Here is a 25875-nt window from a genome sequence, read left to right as displayed (position 1 = left end):
TCCCTAGGGGCTCCTCCTTCTGTTGCCAGACACCCAGGCTGGGAAGCCTCACGTGGGGCTTAGGACTTTTACTCCTGTGAGAGAACTTCTGTGGTATAATTACTTTCCAGTGTGTGGGTCACCCACCTGGCGGGCATGGAGTTTGATTTTATTGCGATTGCTTCCCTCCTACTATCTTGTTGTGGCTTTTCGTTTTCTTTGGATGTAAGGTGTCTTTTTTGGTAGATTTCAGCATTTCTTTTGTTGATGTTTTTTCAGCGGTTAGTTGTGATTTTGGTGTTTTTGCAAGAAGGGGTGGGCTCACATGTCCTTCTATTCCGCAACCTAGCTGGCCAATTGGCCTTGCTCTGGTTGTTCTTTTTTATGATGATGGATTGTTTCCATGTGTGTTTTATAATTTTGTATTCTGAAGCTGTCTTCAGACTACCTTCCGCTGTGGTAATTCTGTGTGCTCTAGTTTGCATATATGTTCCCCTGGAACTGTTTTGTATTTGTTCTGGCACCTGAAGTATCCCAGACTTCACTCAGGTTATTTTCTTGATGGGTAGGGAGTTCTCAGACCAACCATGTAAATAAACATTGACCTGTTATTCTTCATTTACTTTGTTCTGAATTGGGATGTTTGTATATACACCCTTAGTGTCATATTATTGAGATCTGGGAACTTTCATTTAAGTGTTGGGAATTAAACTGTAGTTCAAGTTGTGTTGTACCTGCCTTATTGTGTGAGATAAGATTTGAACAATCTGAATGATTCTTTGTCATAGAAAGTTATTGAAACTGGTGGGTAGAAGGAGTGAGGTTGTTTTGAAAAGTAGGAACAGTTCAAGCTAGTGATACTAAAACATTGCGGTTGCCCAAACTTTTGACACCCATAGTCATTATTGAGGGCCCCAAAGAGCTTTTATTTCTGGGGGTTATATATATTGATACTTATTGTATTGGAAATAAACACTGAGAGAATTTTTCTTCTTTTTATTTTTTATACAGCAGGTTCTTAATAGTCATCCATTTTATACATATTAGTGTATACATATCAATCCCAATCTCCCAGTTCATCACAGCACCACCCCCACCACCCACCGCTTTCCCCCCTTGGTGTCCATACATTTGTTCTCTACATCTGTGTCTCAATTTCTGTCCTGCAGACCGGTTCATCTGTACAATTTTTCTAGGTTACATATATATGCGTTAATATATGATACTTGTTTTTCTCTTTCTGACTTACTTCACTCTGTATGACAGTCTCTAGATCCGTCCACGTCTCTACAAAGACCCAATTTCGTTCCTTTTTATGGCTGAGTAATGTTCCATTGTATATATCAACCAACTTCTTTATCCATTCGTCGGTCAATGGGCATTTAGGTTGTTTCCATGACCTGGCTGTTGTAAATAGTGCTGCAGTGAACACTGGAGTGCATGTGTCTTTTTGAATTATGGTTTTCTCTGGGTATTGGGATCCCAGTAGTGGGATTGCTGGGTCATATGATAATTCTATTTTTAGTTTTTTAAGCAACCTCCATACTGTTCTCCATATTGGCTGTATCAATTTACAATTCTACCAACAGTACAAGAGGGTTCCCTTTTCTCCACACCCTCTCCAGCATTTGTTGTTTGTAGATTTTCTGATGATGCCCATTCTGACTGGTGTGAGGTGATACTTCATTGTAGTTTTGATTTGCATTTCTCTAATAATTAGTGATGTTGAGCAGCTTTTCATGTGCTTCTTGGCCATCTGTATGTCTTCTTTGGAGGAAAGTCTATTTAGGTCTTCTGCCCATTTTTGGGTTGGGCTGTTTGTTTTTTTCATATTGAGCTGCATGAGCTGTTTATATATTTTGGAGATAAATGCTTTGACCGTTGATTCGTTTGCAAATATTTTCTCCCATCTGAGGGTTGTCTTTTCGTCTTGTTTATGGTTCCTTTGCTGTGCAAAAGCTTTTAAGTTTCTTTAGATCCCATTTGTTTATTTTTGTTTTTATTTCCATTACTCTAGGAGGTGGATCAAAAAAGATCTTGCTGTGATTTATGTCAAACAGTGTTCTTCCTATGTTTTCCTCTAAGAGTTTTATAGTGTCCGGTCTTACATTTAGGTCTCTAATCCATTTTGAGTTTATTTTTGTGTATGGTGTTAGGGAGTGTTCTAATTTCATTCTTTTACATGTAGCTGTCCAGTTTTCCCAGCACCACTTATTGAAGAGACTGACTTTTCTCCATTGTATATCCTTGCCTCCTTTGTCATTGATTAGTTGACCATAGGTGCGTGGGTTTATCTCTGGGCTTTCTGTCTTGTTCCATTGATCTATGATTCTGTTTTTGTGCCAGTACCATATTGTCTTGATGACTGTAGCTTTGTAGTATAGTCTGAAGTCAGGGAGTCTGATTCCTCCAGCTCTGCTTTTTTCCCTCAAGACTGCTTTGGCTATTTGGGGTCTTTTGTTTCTCGATACAAATTTTAAGATGATTTGTTCTAGCTCTGTAAAAAATGCAATTGGTAATTTGATAGGAATTACATTGAATCTGTAGATTGCTTTGGGTAGTATAGTCATTTTCACAATATTAATTCTTCCAATCCAAGAGCATGGTATATCTCTCCATCTGTTGGTATCATCTTTAATTTCTTTCATTAGTGTCTTATAGTTTTCTGCATACAGGTCATTTGTCTCCTTAGGTAGGTTTATTCCTAGGTATTTTATTCTTTTTGTTGCAATGGTAAATGGGAATGTTTCCTTAATTTCTCTTTCAGATTTTTCATCATTACTATATAGGAATGCAAGAGATTCTTATGCATTAATTTTGTATCCTGCAACTTTACCAAAGTCATTGATTAGCTCTAGTAGTTTTCTGGTGGCATCTTTAGGATTCTCTATGTATAGTATCATGTCATCTGCAAACAGTGACAGTTTTACTTCTTCTTTTCCAATTTGTATTCCTTTTATTTCTTTTTCTTTTCTGATTGCCGTGGCTGGGACTTCCAAAACTATGTTGAATAATAGCAGTGAGCGTGGACATCCTTGTCTTGTTCCTGATCTTAGAGGAAATGCTTTCAGGTTTTCACCATTGAGAATGATGTTTGCTGTGGGTTTGTCGTATATGGCCTTTATTATGTTGAGCTAGGTTCCCTCTATGCCCACTTTTGGAGAGCTTTTGTCATAAATGGGTGTTGAATTTTGTCAAAAGCTTTTTCTGCATCTATTGAGATGATCATATGGTTTTTATTCTTCAATATGTTAATATGGTGATTCACACTGATTGATTTGCATATATTGAAGAATCCTTGCATCCCTGGGATAAATCCCACTTGGTCATGGTGTATGATCCTTTTAATGTGTTGTTGGATTCCTTTTGCTAGTATTTTGTTGTGTATATTTGCATCTATATTCATCAGTGATATTGGTCTATAATTTTCTTTTTTTGTAGTATCTTTGTCTGGTTTTGGTATCAGGGTGATGGTGGCCTCATAGAATGAGTTTGGGAGTTGTTTGGAAGAGTTTGAGAAGGATGGGTGTTAGCACTTCTCTGAATGTTTGATGGAAGTCCCCTATGAGGCCATCTGGTCCTGGACTTTTGTTTGTTGGAAGATTTTTAATCACACTTTCAATTTCATTACTTGCGATTGGTCTGTTCTTATTTTCTGTTTCTTCCTGGTTCAGTCTTGGAAGGTTATACCTCTCTAAGAATTTGTCTGTTTCTTCCAGGTTGTCCATTTTATTGGCATAGAGTTGCTTGTGCTAGTCTTTTATTATCCTTTGTATTTCTGCAGTGTCTGTTGTAACTTCTCCTTTTTCATTTCTAATTTTATTGATTTGAGTTCTTGCCCTCTTTTTCTTGATGAGTCTGGCTAATGGTTTATCAATTTTGTTTATCATCTCAAAGAACCAGCTTTTAGTTTTATTGATCTTTGCTATTGTTTTCTTTGTTTCTATTTAATTTATTTCTGTGCTGATCTTTATGATTTTTCTCCTTGTGTTAAATTTGTGTTCTGTTTGTTCTTCTTTCCCTAGTTACTTTAGGTGTAAGGTTAGATTGTTTATTTGAGATTTTTCTTGTTTATTGAGGTAGGCTTGTATAGCTACAAACTTCCCTCTTAGAACTGCTTTTGCTCCGTCCCGCAGGTTTTGGATCATTGTGTTTTCATTGTCAGTTGTCTGTAGGTAGTTTTTTGATTTCCTCTTTGATTTCTTCAGTGATCTCTTTGTTATTTAGTAATGTATTGTTTAGCCTCCATGTGTTTCTTTTTTTACGTTTTTTTCCCCTGTAATTGATTTCAATTTTCCTTGTAATTGATTTCAACGATTTCAGTTTTCTTAAATTTACTGAGGCTTGATTTGTAACCCAAGATGTGATCTATCCTGGAGAATGTTCCATGTGCACTTGAGAAGAAAGTGTAATCTGCTGTCTTTGGATGGAATGTTGTATAAATATCAGTTAAATCTATCTGGTCTGTTGTGTTATTTAAAGCTTGTGTTTCCTTCTTAATTTTCTGTTTGGATGATCTGTCCATTGGTGTATGTGAGGTGTTACTGTCGATTTCCTTTTTTATAGCTGTTAGCAATTACCTTATGTATTGAGGTGCTCCTATGTTGGGTGCATATATATATAATTGTTATATCTTCTTCTTGGATTGATCCCTTGACCATTATATGGTCTCCTTCCTTGTCTCTTGTAACATTCTTTATTTTAAGGTCTATTTTGTCTGATATGAGTATTGCTAGTTCAGCTTTCTTTTGATTTACATTTGCATGGAATATCTTTTTCCATCCCCTCACTTTCAGTCTGTATTTGTCCCTAGGTCTGAAATGGATCCTTGTATACAGCATATATATGGGTCTTGTTTTTGTATGCATTCAGCAAGCCTGTGTCTTTTGGTTGGAGCATTTAATTTGTTCACATTTAAGGTAATTATTGATATGTATGTTCCTATGACCATTTTCTTAATTGTTTTGCATTTGATTTTGTAGGTCCTTTTCTTCTCTTGTGTTTCCCACTTAGAGAATTTCCTTTAGCACTTGTTGTAGAGCTGGTCTGGTGGTGCTGAATTCTCTTAGCTTTTGCTTGTCTGTAAAGCTTTTGATTTCTCCATCGAATATGAATGAGATCCTTTCTGGGTAGAGTAATCTAAAGGTTCTTCCCTTTCATCACTTTAAGTATATCATGCCACTCCCTTCTGGCTTATAGAGTGTCTGCTGAGAAATCAGCTGTTAACCTTATGGGAGTTCTCTTGTATGTTATTTGTCTTTTTTCCCTTGCTGCTTTCAATAATTTTTCTTTGTTTTTAATTTTTGCCAGTTTGATTACTGTGTGTCTCGGCATGTTTCTGCCTCGGTTTATCCTGTATGGAACGCACTGCGCTTCCTGGACTTGGGTGGCTATTTCCTTTCCCATGTTAGGGAAGTTTTCAACTCTAATCTCTTAAAATATTTTCTCTGGTCCTTTCTCTCTCTCTTCTCCTTCTGGGACCCCTATAATGCGAATGTTGTTGCATTTAAGTTGTCCCAGAGGTCTCTTAGGCTGTCTTCATTTCTTTTCATTCTTTTTTCTTTATTCTGTTCGGCAGCAATGAATTCCACCTTTTCGTCTTCCAAGTCACTTATCCGTTCTTCTGCCTCAGTTTTTCTTCTATGGTTTCCTTCTAGTGTATTTTTCATTTCAGTTATTGTAATGTAATTTGGTAATTTGTTACAACTCTTCTCACTTGTTTGCTTGTAGTGAAAGAACTCAGTACTATGTAGCTTTATATAAGTGAAATAGATCACAGTGAAATGTTTTGAGAACCTATTCAGAATTGGACGTTGGCTCATTTAAATGGTTGGTATTGCCAAATGTGTCCAGTTCAGAAAGAAGTGAAATAAATATGAAAGCTGTCTTTAGCTCATTAGTGAAATGAAGGAAACATTGTGAATATGAGGGTGAGTTGTCATGGGAAATTAAATGGGAATGAAAAATATTAATCTTAAATTGGTTTTGCTATGCATACCAATTTTAAAATATGTCAGGTTACACTGGCAGTTGGATGATATGAAGACTTTGACCTTCACGGGGAAACATACAATTCATTTGCCAATTGAATGAATGTATGAACAAAAAAAATGAGTGAGGTTACTGTAGGAATTGATGACTAGCTAATTGAAAAGAGTAAAAACGAGAAATGAGTGCTAAGCCTTGGTATCTGGGTCGAATTGTGGAAACTCAAGCATTCTCCAGTTAAATTCAACATCTCAAAACAATGTTTAATGATCTTGGTTTGCTTATGTAGCAGGCTGGTCCCAAGCAATGAATTGGCATTTTAAAATTTCCCTGCCCAAATAATGTTTAAAATATAAGTATATAACTGTGAGATCAAAAAAAAAGTGACATGATTTTAAAAGTGCTTATATTTTCTTTTTGTTTTTGTCATTTTGTCAACATAAGTCTGCATACTTATAGTTTTAGTGCAGTATCATACATTTTTTAATTTTACATTTTTAGAGGTATAATTTATATGCAATACAGGCACAGATTTTAAGCAAGTTCCCTTATGCCCTTTCCAGCCCCCTGCCCTCCTCTAATACAACTACTACTATTCATTCAACTAGCTTATTAGCTTTGTCCATTGTAGGACTTAACAATAAACATAATTATACAGTGTATACTCTTTTATGTTTGGTTTCTTTTGTTTAACATATGTTTTAAAAATTCTTTTGTGTTGTTGGATGGGTGAGTAGTTATTTCATTTTCAATGCTGAGTTGTATTCCATTGTGTGAATGTAGTACAATTTATCTGTTCACTTGCTGGTGGACATTTGGGTTATTTCTGCTTCTTGGCTAGTATGAATAAAATTGTTGTGATCAGTCATGTACAAATCTTTTAAGTACATTGGTGTTCATATCTGTTGGGTAAATGCCCAGGAATGAAATTGCTGAGTAGTTGTATGTTTAATAAAGGAGTGAGTCTCAACTATGGATGATTTTTCCACCTTGGGGGACATTTGGCAGTGTCTAGAAACATTTTTGATAATCACGACTGAGTGAGGGTTGGATAGAGGTTAAAGATACTGCTAAACAACATACAAGGTACAAGATAGCTCTGCATGCAAAGAATTATTTGGTACACAGTATCTATAATGCTGAGGTTGAGAATTCCTGCTTTAAACAAAATTGCCGAACAATATTCCAAAGTAGTTGTGTTAGTGTAGATCAGCATACATGACAGTTTCCATTTGTTACATGTACTCTGAAAAATTTTGTTATTATTAGTCTTAATTTTAGTTATTCTAGTGGTATCCTATTTTTGGTTTTAATTTTCATTTCCTTTATCAGATAGTGATGTTAAGCATTTTTTCTTGTGCTTTTGACCATTCCTGTATCTTTCTTTTTCCAGTTTTGAGATAATTGACATAACATTTAAGTTTAAGTATATAAACATAAGTTTAAGGTATATAATGTGATGCTTTGGTATATGTATAGACTGTGAAATGATTACCACAATAAGTACCACAATAAGGTTAGTGAACACGTTCATCATCTCACATGGTTACCTTTTTTTTTTTGACAAGGACATTTAAGACCTATCCTTTTAGCAACTTTGAAGTATATAATACAGCACTTAACTATAGTCACCATGCTTTATGTCAGATCCCCAGAACTTATTTCTCTTAGAATTTGAAGTCTGATTACCATCACCCATATTCCATTCCCCAACCCTGGCAACCACCAATCTACTGCTTCTATGAGTTTGACTCTTTTAGATGCCACATATAAACAAGATCATACAGTTTTTTGTTTTGTATTTCTCTGCCTGACTTATTTCACTCACATAATACCCTCAAAGTTCATCCATGTTGTCACAAATGGCAGGATTTCCTTTTTTATGGCTGAATAGTATTCCATTGTACACATATTTCCTGGTTTAAACTATATCACAAAGCTATAATAAAACAGTATGGTGCTGTAATAAAACAGGTACATGGATCAGTGGAAAAGAATTGAGAGCCCAGAAATAAACCTGTGCATAGTTGGTTAACTAATATTTGACAAGTGAGCCAAAAATACTCAGTGGGGGAAGTGTAGTCTCTTCAATAAATGGTGCTAGGAAAACTGGATATCCACATGCAAAAGAATGAAACTGGGCCCGTAACTTACACCACTTACAAAAATTAACTTGAAATGGATTAAAGATTTAAATTTAAGACTTGAAACCATAAAACTCCTAGAAGAAAACATAGGTTATGGCATGACAACACAGGCAAAAAAAATAAAAAATACACAGGTGTGATTACATTAAACAGAAAAGCTTCTGCACAGCAAAACAAACAAACAAGCAACAGCAAAACCAACAACAAATGTAAATGTAGCTTATGGAATGGGAGAAAATATTTGCAAACCATATATCTGATAAGGAATTATAACATCCAAGATATTGAAGGAACTCATACAGTTAAATAGCAAAAAGTCAAACAATCTGATTCAAAAAGTGGGCAGAAGACTTGAATAGACATTTTTTTTCAAAGAAGACATACAAATGGACAGAAGACTTGAATAGACTTTCCCAAAGAAGACATACAAATGGCCAATAGGTACATGAAAATGTGCTCAATATCACTAATCACTAGGAACATGCAAACCAGAAGCGCTGAAAGATGTCATCTCAAATCTGTTAGAATGGCTGTTATTAAAAAGATAAGAGATAACATGCTGGTGAGGATATGGAGAAAAGAAAACCCTTGTGCACTGTTGGTGGGAATGTATTATAAATTGGTATAACCACCATGGAGTACAATGTGGAGGTTCCTCAAAAAATTAAAATTAGAACTACCGTGTGATCCAGCAATTCCACTTCTTGGTATATATCTGAAGGAAATGAAATACTACCTTGAAGAGATATCTGTACTGTGATGTTTACTGCAGCATTATTTACAATAGCCAAAGACATGGAAATCAACCTAAGTGTTCTATACCTTTTGCAAAAGTTTCTCTTCAGTTCGTGTCCAATGGAAAAACTGGATTGTTTACATAATCTTGTTCAAAATCCTTTTCCAGACATACCTCTTGCATATATTTTCTCTTGGTCTGTAGCTTTCCTTTTACTTTCTTAATGGTATCTTTCAAAGTACAGAAAATTTAAACTTGAGTCTAGTTTATTACTTTTATTTCTTTTTTTGGCTAGTGCTTTCTGTGCCCTATGAAGGCTTTGCTTATACAAAGATATCACAAAGATACTCTTCTTGGTTATCATCTAGAGCAGCAGTTCCCAACCTTTTTGGCACCAGGGACCAGTTTCGTTTGAAGACAATTTTTCTACGGACTGGTGGAGCTGTGGTGGTGGTGGTTCAGGCAGTAATGCGAGTGATGTGGAATGGCAGATGAAGCTTTGCTTGCTGGCTGCTCACCTCCTGCTGTGCAGCCCATTTCCTGACAGGCTGTGGGCTGGTAGCAGTCCGCGGCCTGGGGGTTGGGGACCCCTGGTCTAGAAGCTTATAGTTTTAGGTTTTATATTCTATTGGAATGGATTTTTAAAATATATGGTATGAGGTGGGGATCAGTATATATTTATTTCCTTATGGATTTTCAGATCTTACAGACCATTTCTTCAAAAGGCTATTCTTTCCCCAATAAATTACTTTGTCTTCTGCCTAAACTCAGTTGATCTATTTTGTGGGTCCATTGTTGAACTTTCTGTTCTTCTCTGTTTAATCTGTATCTATGCTTATTGCCAATATCACACTGCCTTAATTACTGTAGTTTTATAGTAAGTCATGGAAACAGGTATGATGTAAGCCCTTCAATTTTATTTTTCTTCAATATTATTTTGCCTATTCTAAGTCTTTTGAATTTCCATATAAATTTTAGAATATGCCTATTAGTTTCTATTATAAACATGTTAGAATTTTAATGATGATGGCATTGATCAGTTTGAGGAGAATTGATATATTAATATTAATAATATTGAATCTTCCAATTCACAAACATGAATTCTCTCTCCATTTGTTTCTTTAGAGCTTTAATTGCTGACATCGTTGTTTTAGAATTTTCTGTTACAGTTCTCAAAGAGTTTTGTGTTTCTTTTAAAGTTTTTTATGATTTGTTTTTAAGACTTTATTTTTTTAGAGTAGTTTTAGGTTCACGACAAAATTGAGAGGAAGGTACAAAGATTTCCTATATATCCCCTTATCCCCCACATGGATAGACTACCCCAGGTGGATATATTTGTTAAAACTGATGCCTAAATTGACACATAGTAATTGCTCAAAGGACACACTTTACATTAGGGTATACTTTGGGTGTTGTACGTTCTATGGGTCTGGACCAATGTGTAATGACATTCATCCACCTTTATAGTATCATACAGAATATTTTCACCGCCCTGAAAATCCTTCCTTACAATGCTTCCCCTATTGTAAATTTCTTTTTAAGTATTTTGTGATTTTTTTGATAACATGTAACTGTTATTTGAAAAAAAATTTATATTGTTGCTAGTACAGCAAACTAGAATACAGTTGGTGCTTTGATTTTGTATCCTGTAAAGTTGGTAAATTTACTGTTATTTCTATTAAGGTTTCTTTTTTGGTAGATTCTTTAGGATTTTCTGCATAAACAATTCTGTCTTCTAAGAATAGAAGTCTTAATTTTTCCTTTTCAATTACTGTGCTTTTATTCATTTTTCCTGCCTACTGCAATGGCTAGGACTTCCAATATAATATTGAACAGAAGTGGTGAGAGCAGACATTCTTGCCTTTTCCCTGATTTTGGGCAAATGCATTTAATATTTCACCATTAAATAGATGTAGAGTGTAGATTGTTTATTCCATTTTACCTCTCCAAAGTTTGTCTTGGGTTCATCTAAATATTGGAAAGGGAAGTAAAACTGTGATTGCCATACTGGGCTTCAGGTCTCTGTTAATCTTGGAACTCAGTCCCCTCCACTGCTCCCCATCCTAGGTGAGATTTCAGGTGCAAGAAGACAAGATCCCCATTAAGTGTTTGGGGGAGCCATACTAGGTTAGGAGTTTCATGCCCCTCGGGAGCTGCTGTCTTTTTGTAACGCCATAGGTAACTTTTACATGGTCCTTGCAAAGGACATATCCATTACAAAGAAGCTTGAATTTATACTTCCTGTCAGATTATTAGTAGTTCTCTTAGTCCAGATGCAGACTCCCAACAGGGATCATTTTTACTGTAAGCATAAAGGTCGTGGACATGCTAATTTATCAGGTAGGAGATACCTCATAAAGGAGATAGAGCTAGGAAGTTAACCAAATGTCTGGTTACCTACATCATAGCTGTCTTTCATCAAATTGATAAAGTTCTCTTCTCTTCCTAGTTTTCTGAGTACTTTTCTTTTTAAAATTATGAATGGGCATAATTTAGTCATGCATATTTTTTATTTCTATTAAGATAATATACAGTTTTTGTTCCTGATTCAGTTAATGTGGTGAATTACTTTAATGGATTTTGCATTTCTGGGCTAGACCCAAATTGGTCATTGTGTACTCTCCTTTTTATATATTGCTTGGTTAAGTTGGCTAATATTTTTAAAGAATTTTTACATCAATGTTCATGAGTAATATTGGTCTTTAATTTTGTTTTATAATGTCTTTAGCAGATGTTGGTGTCAGGGTTATGTTAGCCTCATGAGAGAAGTTTGATGATTTTAAGGTTGTTATTATTTTATCCTTAAATGATTGATACAATTCACCAGTGAAGCCAGCAGTGCTTGGAAAATTTTTGTGGGAAAATTTTAAATCCTGAATTTAGTTTCTTTAGTAGATATAGGGATATTCAGATGTTTTTGTTCTTATATTAGTTTTAATTGGTTTTGTTTTCTGGTTACTTGTCAATTTAATCTAAGTTGTTTTGGGATAATTTCAGTCTGCCTGTCTTAAGAGCCATTGATTCTTTTTGCTATTGTGTCCAATTTTCTGTCAGTTCTATCTGATAAAGTTTTTATTTTATACATTTGGTTTTCAAAATCTGGGATTTCTGCTTTTCCATTTGATTTTTTTTTGATTATTTCATTCTCTATTGAAATATCCATTTTTTACCCATTAAGTCTACCTTTTTATGTAGACTCTTTTATATATTTGTTATAGAAAATTCTTATTTATTAATTCCAGTACCTGGATCATTTGTGGATTTGTCTCTATTGATTGTTTTTTCTCTTGACTGTGAGCCACATTTTTCTATTTTTTTCAAAATTGTATATTATTGTACATTCCAGATGCTGTGTTGTAGAAGCTCTGAATTTTGTTATCTTCTTCTGAAGGGTGTTTTGTTCTACTAGGTGGTTAAGTTTTTGACAGACCCCCTTGAACTTGTGGAGGCTTCATGTTTGGCCTTTTTAAGGAAGTTCTGTTTTGGTTTCATCCTTAGTTTTAGGGCACATTCCTTAGTCCTGGATCCTTTCTGGAGTTTCAGTGGAAAGATCAAGGTATATACCAAACTTACCTAATTTGGTGGGACTGAGACTCCAAATTTTGTCTTTTTCAGTGAACAGCAGCTGGATTTCTACTCAGCTCTTTCTGTCTTCCAGCTGTTGTTTCTCCTTAAGTTTCTAGGAGTTTTGTCACTTACATGTGCATTTCAGCTGTCAACCAAGGTTCTTAGAAGAATTATACATAGATATATGAGCTATCTCTGTGACTCCCTCTGCTTTGGGATTTCTCTTCTTAATTTCTAGATTCTCTGGGCCTGAGGTATATGTTCTGACTCTTCAGAGTAATAGATAGTGGCTTTCTGCTTTAGTGTTAGCAGTCCATACTGAGAAGACTGGGAGTCCCCTCAGAGAAAAAGCCATATAAGTGCGTATGGTAGGGAGAGTGCTAAAAATGGCCCCTCAAGATTCCACACACTAATCCCTGGTGCCTGTGAATATGTTGAGACATCATCTCTGTGATGATATGTTATATAGCACGGTTGACCTTAAGATCGAGAGGTTATCTTGTGGGGGTGCGCTCACTACTCACATGAGATCCTTTAAAATTAGAGTTTTTTCTGCATGGTGACAGAAGAGGAACTCAGAAATTCAAAGCACAGGGAGGATTTGACACACTATTGCTGGCTTAAAGATGATGGGGGCCACATGAGAAGGCAGTCTTAAGGAATTGAGAGAAATTCCTAGCTGACAGCCATCAAGGAAACAGGGACCTCAGTCCTATAACCACAAGGAACTATATTCTGCCAGAGGACTGTGTGACCTTGGAAGCAGATTTTTCTCCAGAGGTTCCAGGCAAGAACTTGGCTGAGCCAACATCTTGATTTCAGTCTTGTGACTAAACAGAGACCGTAGTCATGCTGGCTAGATTTCTGACTTGCTGAATTGTGAACTATATAATGGATGCTATTTTTTTTTAAATTTAATTTATTTTTTTATACAGCAGGTTCTTATTAGTCATCAATTTTATACATATCAGTGTATACATGTCAATACCAGTCGCCCCGTTCATCACACCCCCACCCCACCACGGCTTTCCCCCCTTGGTGTCCATATGTTTGTTTTCTACATCTGTGCCTCAATCCCTGCCCTGCAAACCAGTTCATCTGCACCATATTTCTAAGTTCCACTTATATGCGTTAATATATGATATATGTTTTTCTCTTTCTAACTTACTTCACTCTGTATGACAGTCTCTAGATTCATCCACGTCTCAACAAATGACTCAATTTCATTCCTTTTTATGGCTGAGTAATATTCCATTGCATATATGTACCACATCTTCTTTATCCATTCATCTGTCGATGGGCATTTAGGTTGTTTCCATGACCTGGCTATTGTAAATAGTGCTGCAGTGAACATTGGGGTGCATGTGTCTTCTTGAATTATGGTTTTCTCTGGGTATATGCCCAGTAGTGGGATTGCTGGGTCATTGAGTAATTCTATTTTTAGTTTTTTAAGGAACCTCCATACTGTTCTCCATAGTAGCTGTATCAATTTACATTCCCACCAACAATGCAAGAGGGTTCCCTTTCTCCACACCCTCTCCAGCATTTGTTGTTTGTAGATTTTCTGATGATGCCCATTCTAACTGGTGTGAGGTGATACCTCATTGTAGTTTTGATTTGGCATTTCTCTAAATAATTAGTGATGTTGAGCAGCTTTTCATGTGCTTCTTGGCCACCTGTATGTCTTCTTTGGTGAAATGTCTATTTAGGTCTTCTGCCCATTTTTGGATTGGGTTGTTTGTTTTTTTAATATTGAGCTGCATGAGCTGTTTATATATTTTGGCGATTTACCTTTGTCTGTTGATTCGTTTGCAAATATTTTATCCCATTCTGAGGGTTGTCTTTTCATCTTGTTTATGGTTTCCTTTGCTGTACAAAAACTTTTAAGTTTCTTTAGGTCCCATTTGTTTATTTTTGTTTTTATTTCCATTACTCTAGGAGGTGGATCAAAAAAGACCTTGCTGTGTTTTATGCCAAAGAGTGTCCTTCCTATGTTTTCCTCTAAGAGTTTTATAGTGTCCGGTCTTACATTTAGGTCTCTAATCCATTTTGAGTTTATTTTTGTGTATGGTGTTAGGGAGTGTTCTAATTTCATTCTTTTACAAGTAGCTGCCCAGTTTTCCCAGCACCACTTATTGAAGAGACTGTCATTTCTCCATTGTATATCCTTGCCTCCTTTGTCATAGATTAGTTGACCATAGGTGCATGGGTGTATCTCTGGGCTTTCTATCTTGTTCTATTGATCTATGATTCTGTTTTTGTGCCAGTACCATATTGTCTTGATTACTGTAGCTTTGTAGTATGGTCTGAAGTCAGGGAGTCTGATTCCTCCAGCTCCATTTCTTTCCTTCAAAACTGCTTTGGCTATTTGGGGTCTTTTTTGTCTCCATACACATTTTAAGATGATTTGTTCTAGTTCTGTAAAAAATGCCATTGGTAATTTGATAGGGATTGCATTGAATCTATAGATTGCTTTGGGTAGTACAGTAATTTTCACAATATTGATTCTTCCAATCCAAGAACATGGTATATCTCTCCAACTGTTGGTATTATCTTTAACTTCTTTCATCAGTTTCTTATGGTTTTCTGCATACAGGTCTTTTGTCTCCCTAGGTAGGTTTATTCCTAGGTATTTTATTCTTTTGGTTGCAATGGTAAATGGGAGTGTTCCCTTAATTTCTCTTTCAGATTTTTCATCATTAGTGTAGAGGAATGCAAGAGATTTCTATGCATTAATTTTGTATCCTGTAACTTTACCAAATTCATTGATTAGCTCTAGTAGTTTTCTGGTGGCATCTTTAGGATTCTCTATGTATAGTATCATGTCATCTGCAAACAGTGACAGTTACTTTTTCTTTTCCAATTTGTATTCCTTTTGTTTCTTTTTCTTCTCTGATTGCCATGGCTAGGACTTCCAAAACTATGTTGAATAATAGTGGTGAGCATGCACATCCTTGTCTTGTTCCTGATCTTAGAGGAAATGCTTTCAGTTTTTCCCATTGAGAATGATGTGTGCTGTGGGTTTGTCATATATGGCCTTTATTATGTTGAGGTAGGTTCCCTCTATGCCCACTTTCTGGAGAGTTTTTATCATAAATGGGTGTTGAATTTTGTCAAAAGCTTTTTCTGTATCTATTGAGATGATCATATGGTTTTTCTTCTTCAGTTTGTTAATATGGTGTATCACATTGATTGATTTGCATATATTGAAGAATCTTTGCATCCTTGGGATAAATCCCACTTGATCATGGTGTATGATCCTTTTAATGAGTTGTTGGATTCTGTTTGCTTGTATTTTGTTGAGGATTTTTGCATCTATATTCATGAGTGGTATTGGTCTGTAATTTTCTTTTTTGTAGTATCTTTGTCTGTTTTTGGTTATCAGGGTGATGGTGGGCTCATAGAATGAGTTTGGGAGTGTTCCTTCCTCCACAGTTTTGTGGAAGAGTTTGAGAAAGATTGGTGTTAGCTCTTCTCTAAATGTTTGATAGAATTCACACGTGAAGACATCTGGTCCTGGCTTTTGTTTGTTGGAAGATTTTTAATCACAGTTTCAACTTCGTTACTTGTTATTGGTCTGTTCATATTTTCTTTTTCTTCCTGGTTCAGTCTTGGAAGGTTATACTTTTCTAAGAATTTGTCCATTTCTTCCAGGTTGTCCATTTTATTGGCATAGGGTTGCTTATAGTAGTCTGTTAGGTTGCTTTGTATTTCTGCGGTGTCTGTTGTAACTTTTCCTTTTTCATTTATAATTTTATTGATTTGAGTCCTCTCTGTTTTTTTTTCTTGATGAGTCTGCCTACTGGTTTATCAATTTTGTTTATCTTCTCATAGAACCAGCTTTTAGTTTTATTGATCTTTGCTGTTGCTTTCTTTGTTTCTGTTTCATTTATTTCTGCTCTGATCTTTATGATTTCTTTCCTTCTGCTAACTTTGGGTTTTGTTTCTTCTTCTTTCTCTAGTTCCTTTAGGTGTAAGGTTAGAGTATTTATTTGAGATTTTTCTTGTTTCTTGAGGTAGGCTTGTATAGCTATAAACTTCTCTCTTAGAACTGCTTTTGCTCCATCCTGTAGGTTTTGAGTCATCGTGTTTTCATTGTCATTTGTCTCTAGGTATTTTATGATTTCCTCAGTGATCTCTTGGTTATTTAGTAACGTATTGTTTAGCCTCCATGTGTTTGTGTTTTTTACGATTTTTTCCCTGTAATTCATTTCTAATCTCATAGCGTTGTGGTAAGAAAAGATGCTTGATAGGATTTCAATGTTTTTAAATTTACTGAGGCTTGATTTGGGACCCATGATGTGATCTATCCTGGAGAATGTTCTGAGCGCACTTGAGAAGAAAGTGTAATCTGCTGTTTTTGGATGGAATGTCCAATAAATATCAATTAAATCTATCTGGTCTCATGTGTCAGTTAAAGCTTCTGTTTCCTTATTTATTTTCATTTTGGATGATCTGTCCATTGGTGTAAGTGAGGTGTTAAAGTCCCCCACTATTATTGTGTTACTGTTGATTTCCTCTTATATAGTTGCTAGCAGTTGCATTATCTATTGAGGTGCTCCTATGTTGGGTGCATATGTGTGTATAATTGTTATATCTTCTTCTTGGACTGATCCCTTGATCACTATGTTGTGTCCTTCCTTGTCTCTTGTAACATTCTTTTTTTTAAGGTCTGTTTTGTCTGATATGAGTATTGCTAGTTCAGCTTTCTTTTGATTTCCATTTGCATGGAATATCTTTTTCCATCCCCTCACTTTCAGTTTGTATGTATCCCTAGTTCTGAAGTGGGTCTTTTGTAGACAGCATATATATGGGTCTTGTTTTTGTATGCATTCAGCAAGCCTGTGTCTTTTGGTTGGAGTATTTAATCCATTTACGTTTAATGTAATTATCGATATGTATGTTCCTATGACCATTTTCTTAATTGTTTTGGATTTGTTTTTGTAGGTCATTTTCTTCTCTTGTGTTTCTCACTTAGAGAAGTTCCTTTAGCATTTGTTGTATACTTGGTTTGGTGGTGCTGAATTCTCTTAGCTTTTGCTTGTCTGTAAAGCTTTTGATTTCTCCATTGAATCTGAATGAGATCCTTGCTGGTAGAGTAATCTTGGTTGTAGGTTCTTCCCTTTCATCACTTTAAGTATGTCTTGCCACTCCCTTGTGCCTTGTAGAGTTTCTGCTGAGAAATCAGCTGTTAACCTTATGGGAGTTCCCATGTACGTTATTTGTCGTTTTCCCCTTGATGCTTTCAGTAATTTTTCTTTGTCTTTAATTTTTGCCAGTTTGATTACTGTGTGTCTCGGCATGTTTCTCCCTGGGTTTATCCTCTATGGGACACACTGTGCTTTCTGGAGTTGGGTGGCTATTTCCTTTCCCATGTTAGGGAAGTTTTCAACTATAATCTCTTAAAATATTTTCTCTGGTCCTTTCTCGCTCTCTTCTCCTTCTGGGACCCCTATAATGCGAATAATGTTGTATTTAATGTTGTCCCAGAGGTCTCTTAGGCTGTCTTCATTTCTTTTCATTCTTTTTTCTTTATTCTGTTCTGTAGCAGTGAATTCCACCATTCTGTCTTTCAGTTCACTTATCCGTTCTTCTGACTTTGTTATTCTGCTATTGATTCCTTCTAGTGTATTTTTCATTTCATTTATTGTATTGTTCATCTCTGTTTGTTAGTTGTTTAATTCTTCTAGGTCTTTTTAAACATTTCTTGCATGTTCTTGATCTTTGCTTCCAATCTTTTTCCGAGGTCCTGGATCATCTTCACTATCATTATTTTGAATTTTTTTTCTGGAAGATTGCCTATCTACACTTCATTTAGTTGTTTTTCTGGGGTTTTATCTTGTTCCTTCATCTGGTACATAGCCCTCTGCCTTTTCATCTTGTCTCTCCTTCTGTGAATGTGGTTTTTGTTCCACAGGCTGTAGGATTGTAGTTCTTCTTGCTTCTGCTGTCTGCTCTCTGGTGGATGAGGCTACCTGAGAGGCTTGTGCAAGTGTCCTGATGGGAGGGACTGATGGTGCATAGAACTGGCTGTTGCTCTGGTGGGCAGAGCTCAGTAAAACTTTAATATGCTTGTCTGCTGATGGGTGGGGCTGCATTCTCTCCCTGTTGGTTGTGTGTCCTGAGGCAACCCAACACTGGAGCCTACCTGGGCTATTTGTTGGGGCTAATGGCAGACTCTGGGAGGGCTCACGCCAAGGAGTACTTCCCAGAACTTCTGCTGCCAGTGTCCTTGTACCCCCAGTGAGCCATAGCCACCCCCTGCCTTTGCAGGATACCATCCAACACTAGCAGGTAAGTCTGGTTCAGTCTCCCCTTTTGTCACTGCTCCTTTCCCTATGTCCCAATGCACACACTGCTTTGTGTGTGCCCTCCAAGGGTGGAGTCTCTGTTTCCCCCAGTCCTGTGGAAGTCCTGCAATCAAACCCTGCTAGCCTTCAAAGTCTGATTCTCTATGAATTCCTCCTCCCGTTGCAGGACCCCCAGGTTGGGAGGCCTGACGTGGGGCTCAGAATCTTCACTCCAGTGGGTCGACTTCTGTGGTATAAGTGTTCTGCAGTCTGTGAGTTACCCACCCAGCCGTTTTGCGATTTGATTTTACTGTGATTGCACCCCTGCTACCTTCTCATTGTGGCTTCTCCTTTGTCTTTGGATGTGGGGTATCTTTTTAGTGAGTTCCAGTGTCTTCCAGTTGATGATTGTCCAGCCTCTAGTTGTGATTCTCGTGTTCTCACAAGAGGGAGTGAGAGCACGTCCTTCTACTCCGCCATCTTGGTCACAGGCTCCATGCATGCTATTTTAAATGGCTAAGTTTGTGGTAATTTGTTTTGCAGCAATTGAAAACTAATACAACAAGGATTTCACCCAGCAAGATTTCCTTCTTTCTTGGTAATCCTGTTCAGTTCCTACTTGATTTTGGTTGCCCTCCAGTGCCTTCAAAGAGTTGTTTTACATACTTTGAGTGGAGGTTATAATTGCCATCTGTGGGAGTGCTAGTAAGTTACAAACTATTTTACCGTTGCCAGAGCTAAAACTCTCCATATTAATTTCAGGGTTTCCTTTTCTTTAAACATTATTTATATGGTCTTCATGTTAGTTATACAATATTTCATGCTGTTGAAGTACCATTCTCCTAATGTTAGCTATTTGGTTGTTTCTGATTTTTGCTATAAAGAGCAAAAATATCTTTTATGAGTCTGTGTTTTGGTTTTGTTTATTTATTTACTTAGGATAAATTTGGAGTAGAGTTCCTAGGTTAAAGAGATTAGAGGAAATAAAGCCTTTGGAGGCATATGTGAGTTCACATTCTGCTGTGCTACTTACTAGCTGTGAGACTGTGGCAATTTAACCTGTTGGAGTCTTATTTTCATCTTATGTGAAAAGTTAAGGAAGTCTGTCCTTTGTGGTTGTTTGAGCATTAAATTATATAGCTTATAGAAAGCACTGGGAAAAGAGAGGATACTTAATGGTAGATGAAGAGATGAGGATTATGATGATAGCTATTGATGTGTTTTGCCATTTTGCTTTCTGATAGTAAAATGTCAATTTACAGTTGGATTGCTTTCTTTAATAGGTCTTCTGTGTAACTAATGACACAGGAGGGACAACTACAAAATGCAGAGCACAGGACAGCATAGCTGAAGTTAAAGATGAAAGAACAGACTTTATAATACTACCGCATACATATTTGGTACTGAATCAGGTCTCCAAAAGATATAATTGTCCTATTCTCCTTAGTTTGTGCATCAAAAGGAAATCTTTTGAGATGACTTAGAGGGGTGGTTTCTGGGCACTTTTCTTTCCCTCTGTGCTTTGGTTTAGGTCTAGTATGTTTGTTCAGGCCAGCAGACTATATTATCTGGTTTGTTTCCAGTATAGCTGTCATTTGAATAATCTGAAAAGTTTTTTATTGGAGGTCTTTATCAAGTGCTGGTTGGATTTGTAATTTTCCTAGTTTACCACATCCTCCATAAATATACTTGTCTTGTCTCTGTGTCCCAGTGGATGCTATTGTATTACAACTCATTGAAATAACATAGTCTTAGCATTCCATTCAAGCATTTTATTAATGTAGATGCCTGGGTTATATTGTTGCAGAATGTTTGTTATTGACAACTTGCTCTCTTTTTATTTGGATGGGGCAATAAATACAGGTACTTAATTTACATAAGCCTATTAAATGAAATTCTCAAGAGGAAAGAAAATACTTTTAAATGCAGTTTACAATGTGGTAACAGCTGATCCACTTACAAATAAGCTCATTTAGTGGAATTGGATTGAATGAAGAAAAAAAAACTTTGCATAACATTATTGTTTGTGATATATACCAAACAGTATTTATGATACTGAGCTGCATGAAGAGATTAGCTATATTCCTACTGACCCCTTCTCTTCTCTCTTCTTACCCCTAGAGGGTAAAAGAAAGAGGGTTTTTGTTTTGTTTTCCAAAATGGTTCTATCAATGTGTAATTAAAATGGCTTTCTTTTAAAAGGGAAGCAAAGAGTCTGAGCTGCAGTTATTAGATGTTCTAAAAGTGTAGTTCAAGTTGCAAACCAAAGAATCATCTCTCCCGAATGTTTGTTTCCTTTCTTGAATGAATAATTTTCAGACTTTTTTTTTCGGGGTAGAAATAAAATTAGCAAGAGAGTATGAATAGGACAACTGAATTGTTCTATTTTTAATATCTCTTCAGAAGTTTTTAAAAGTTGCTTCTGTAACGTCATAAGGATTTTGTTTCCATTGACCATTGGGAGTTAAGAGCACAGTCATCAGAAGAGATTATTCTCACATTTTCCTCTTTGACCTTCACAAAGGTGCATTTCCTTCTTGAAAATGCACAAAGGTGCATTTTCTTTCTTCAGCTAATGTGGAACATGGAGTCCATTTGTTTAAAGGGTTGCAGCCTTAGGGCACAAATATAACACATCAGCTCTTCCAGTTAATTTCTGGCAAGCTCAGGTGATGACTTTGATACGTTGGATCATGTATGGTATGGATATGGGACTTGGTTACCTTAGAAACCATCTTTTTTCTTAGGTTTCTGCTTAGGAATTGTGATTCTTACAGGCAATTCTGCAGAAGATTTTCAGATTTGAATTTGGATGTAGAGGACTCACCCACATTCTTCAGAGAACGCACAAGCCTAGAATTCTTCTCCCATTAATTCATTCTGCAATCGTTTTTAAAAACCTGGATATGGTTAAAATTTGTATCATCAGTTTTTCTCATCTGCAATTAAATTCTAGTTAGATTATTTCTAAACCACAAATTCTGCAGTTTCATTGTCCCAGGATCACTTTCTGCTTGCTTCTGTTCTATACATTTAATTAATCTGTGGTAGTGTACCTGAGGCCACTATTCATGCACTATATTATCCTCATAACTGCTATTTTTTGTACATGTTTGTTTGGATGTTACTTTTATGAAAGCAATTAATTTGACTAATCCTGTGGAGAGAATTGAATATTCTTTTTCTCATCAATACATCATTAAAGTTGCAAATGAAAACTTTTTATAGTGACCCAGTTTGCAGTGTCTACCAACCAGTAGGAGGCTGGGATCAAATCTTCTTGAGACCATTTAGAGTGTGAGGAAGATGGAGACAGACACTTGGGAATAGAAAAAGAATCCCACAGAAGAGTGGAATGGGAGGAAAGCCAGAGAGAGTATCAAGAAAGGAAGAGTAATCAGTGATATCAAATTTTGCCTGACAGGTTAATTAATTTCTCCTAGATCCATCCCTTCCTTCCTGCTCACTGATGCGGCCTGAGTTAAGGTCATTTCTCTATTTTTCACACATATATATTCTGTCTGAAATATCCTTTTTCAGTGTCTACAACATTATGAATTCCTGTTAAACCTGTAAAACTTCAATTGTTCATTGCTTCTTTGAAACTGTTACTAGCTCCTGTTCCCTGTGATTTCCCTCTATCATGTATAGGCTTCTGTCATTGAAATTATTTACCAGGTGTTAAAATCATCTCTGTGACTATTTCTCCCATTAGACTGAGCTTTTTAAGATAGGGACTGTTTTAATCAGTCTTGGACATCTAGTGCCTAACACAGTTTGGCTTTAATGGAAGCTTAAAAATAATCAAGAAAGAACTGCAAAGACTCAAAAGGGGTCATTAATTTTAGCAATGAGGCAATAATTGGTGACCTTTCCCAGAGCAATTTTAATCAAGTAGTGGAGGTAGAAGCCATATTGAAGTGGGTTGATAAATGAAGAGATAAGTGGCCATGGTTGAGGTTGACTGTAAAAGGCATGGGTGGGAGTGGAGGCCGTAGCTGGCAGGGCAAGGAATATAAGGTGCAGAGTCTTATACTGTGTGTAAGAAGTGGGAGGTGTGAAAATAATTCAAGGCCTAAGTCAAGGAGCCCTGCACCTTATGGAAGACAGTGGGGACAGTGAAAAGCAGCAGGTTCAGGAGGGGTGGGAGGGATCCAATCCAGGGTATGGGGGAGAGGTGAGCTTTGGGAGTGACAAGCTGTCCACATTCCCTTGAGAACGAAATGAAGAAAAGTTTAAATAATTGACTCAGAAGTGAATTTAGGGAGAGAATCCTTTATTTTTTTAAACAGGTTTAATTCACTTTACTTTTCTGGTATAAAAGCTATGTGGTGACCACAGTTGGAGCCTGGGTCCTCTGCAGGGAGACTCTAGTTTGAGTCTTTTTGAGATGGTCAGTGAATTCCTGATAGGGAGACTTGGTGAAAGTGGTCTCTGTAGAGGCTTAGGGATACAGCTGTAGGTTTGAAGAGGACATCAAAAACAGCTTTGGTGGAGTTGCCAGGGAGCATTCTAGCCATCCTCAGTACCGTCTGCAGCAGCTTCTTGGGTATAGGGGCCTAGGTGATGCCAGTGCCCCTGGGGGTGAGGATGAGAAGCACCTGCATAGAGCCACAGCGGATAGTCACCTTGCAAGGGACGGTTAGGGCTTGCTGATCTTGTGTCCCCAGTAGCCTCGTCACACGGGGTGATGAAGAGCCTGGCCTAGACGATAGCCCTGAGGATGGCAGTGGCTACCTCCATGGAGTGCTTAACACCCAGACCAGCAAGGTTTGTAGTAAACCCCGGTGGTGACAAATGCCTTAAACCTGGTCCACTGGCCAGCACAGATCTGCTTTTGCATGGGCATAATTTTCAAAACCTTGAGGGACATACCTGAAAAAAGTCAGTGATCTCAGATTCTGTGAAGGGCAAGGAGAAGAAAGAGATCTCCTCCGGGGACTTTACTTCATATCCTTGACCAGACAGCTCAGTTTGGTGACAGGGACCCACTTCTTGTCCTTTGCCATGCCTCCACAGAGCCTTTCCGTAGCACCTGCCCGTGATTCACTGTTATGTGTTTTCTCGGAGAAGAAATGCAGAATTCTTCAAATCAGGTGCTTTCTCCTCTTGTACCTTAAATCGGAACCAAAGTTGAGTATACACCAGCAGCATAGGCTTGGTAGCAGTTGCTTTTACTGTGTTTAGGTAGTTTGAACTGATGAGCAGAACAAAGAAGGAAATGTCATCTGTGTATTGTTTCATTCTGGTTTTTGTGAATGTCCTTATTCATTTCAGACTAATATTATAGGTATATCTGGGAGATAGCTCTTAAAATACTTGTGAAAAATATATGGGCAAGTTGATATTTTATACTACTGTATCATTCAGTTTCAAAGAAGAAACTCTAGTCATTTGAAGATGCAATTGAGCAGGCACAATCTGTTCAAATATTCAAAATTAGATGTATTTTATAAGCTTTGAAAAGATCTTTTCAGTAAAATGACGTCATTTTTTGCTGGCTCCTGTAAAATTGGCTTGTCCTTTGTCAGCAGAATGACTGGAGTTCTGCTTCCTGTTTATAAAGCTAAACTTTTTTATCCTGAAAATTGTATTGCCAGGCATAGCCTGTAGGATACTTTTCATTGCAAGAAACAGGAAACACAACCAGAAATGGCTTAAAAAATGAGAAGAATTGTTAATTACATAATGAGAAACCTGGATGAAAGACAGTTCTATTGTCAGTTAATTCAAGAAAGTTTTCAAAGTCAAGGTTCTTTTCATCTTTCTGCTCTTAGTTAATATTGGGTTGACTTTTGTCCTCAGACTTGTCCCCTAATGATTAAAAAGACACTGTTACTCCAGACCAGTTAAATGAGAATCACTGTGGGGGAGTGAGGAAGTCCAGTCATTAGTCCATTTAAAAGTTACCAGATGATTCTATCCTGCAGCTTGCTAGGACAGAGTTACACCAAATAAGATTAACCCTGGGGATTATAATCCCAGCTACTGTGAAGTATATGGCCATTTGATAGCTGAAGAAAACAGGAGTTCTTTTAGCAAGGAATAATGGAGAAGAATTAGGCCAATATTGTCTCCCATGCTACAGATGATTTATTTAAAGTGTAAAAAACAAATAATATATTTTGAATTCATGTTTGATCATTATTATCACTTAAAAAAGCTATGTAAATTGTTCCTACCCCTTGCCTTAGAGACAAATCTTCAGATAGGCAGTTTTATTAACCCAGTGAACTACAAAGAAAATGTTTCGGCTAGGAAGGAAACAGGAGGATTAAAGCATACTTTCTGGCATTTGGTGTGTAGATAAATACCCATCTTTTAAGTAAATATAAAGTAATGATCTATGTTGCCTTGTCTAAGGATTGTAGTCGACTCTTGATCAATCAGAATTGAGTCTTTTCTTCATGGGTTATATAACATGTGCTCTTTGTTGTGGCTCTCTTGTTTTTTAATTTTCAGATGCATTCTATCTCTGCCAACATGTGCCAGAACAGAATTTGTTATCCCTTCTAAACTTTGTGTTGCTTAATGACGTTACCATTTTCCAGCCAAGACATTTCACTTGTATTCGTATAGCATCTTTGGCAAGCACGTTTTCTCTTCTTTCTTGCTCACAGACATTCTGCCACTTGAGGGTCTCCTTTGCTTTTGACTCCGAAATACCATGTTAAAAGGTCCTTACTCTCCTTCCCTTTGCTCCCCATATGTTTTTCAGTCTCTCTGTTTTAGTTTATCCATAATAGTGCTTCTGGAGTTATCATCCTAAAATTTAGATTGGATCATGTTTTTACATTGCCCTATCTACCACTTATCTACAGAATAAAAATTCAGTGTGTTAGATTGTCTTTTCCAAGATAGTCATAAAAATATTTCCCATTTCACACACTCTGCTTTATACTGTGACGTTGATACTCCTCCCATGAAGAGGTGGGGTCTGTGTCCCTTCACTAGAATCTGGGCAGGCTTCTGACTGTGGTGGAAGAGACACTAATGTGACCACCTAGACTAAGTCATAAAGAGTGATAGGGCTTCTGCCTGTACCTTTGGGATACTTAGTATTGGAACCGAAGTCACCATGATGTGAGTGAGAGCCCAGCCAAAACCTTGCCTGCAGCCCTTGCTAAGCTTCCAGCTCCCACCATCTTCCTGCCCTGTGAGTGATCTT

At 36.8% G+C, this 25875-nt stretch overlaps 1 protein-coding gene and 1 pseudogene across 1 annotated transcript in view; one reads left to right on the top strand and one right to left on the bottom strand.

Moving 5' to 3' along the window:
* Positions 1 to 25875, top strand: part of DDX10 (DEAD-box helicase 10) — a 302126-nt gene that overhangs the window by 113514 nt on the left and 162737 nt on the right.
* LOC116757636 lies at positions 23032 to 23951 on the bottom strand (annotated as a pseudogene).

Source organism: Phocoena sinus, chromosome 8 (assembly GCF_008692025.1).
Source record: "Phocoena sinus isolate mPhoSin1 chromosome 8, mPhoSin1.pri, whole genome shotgun sequence".
Classification (NCBI taxonomy): domain Eukaryota; kingdom Metazoa; phylum Chordata; class Mammalia; order Artiodactyla; family Phocoenidae; genus Phocoena; species Phocoena sinus.
Note: the sequence above shows the minus strand (reverse complement) of the source record. Positions and strands in the feature narration are given on the sequence as shown.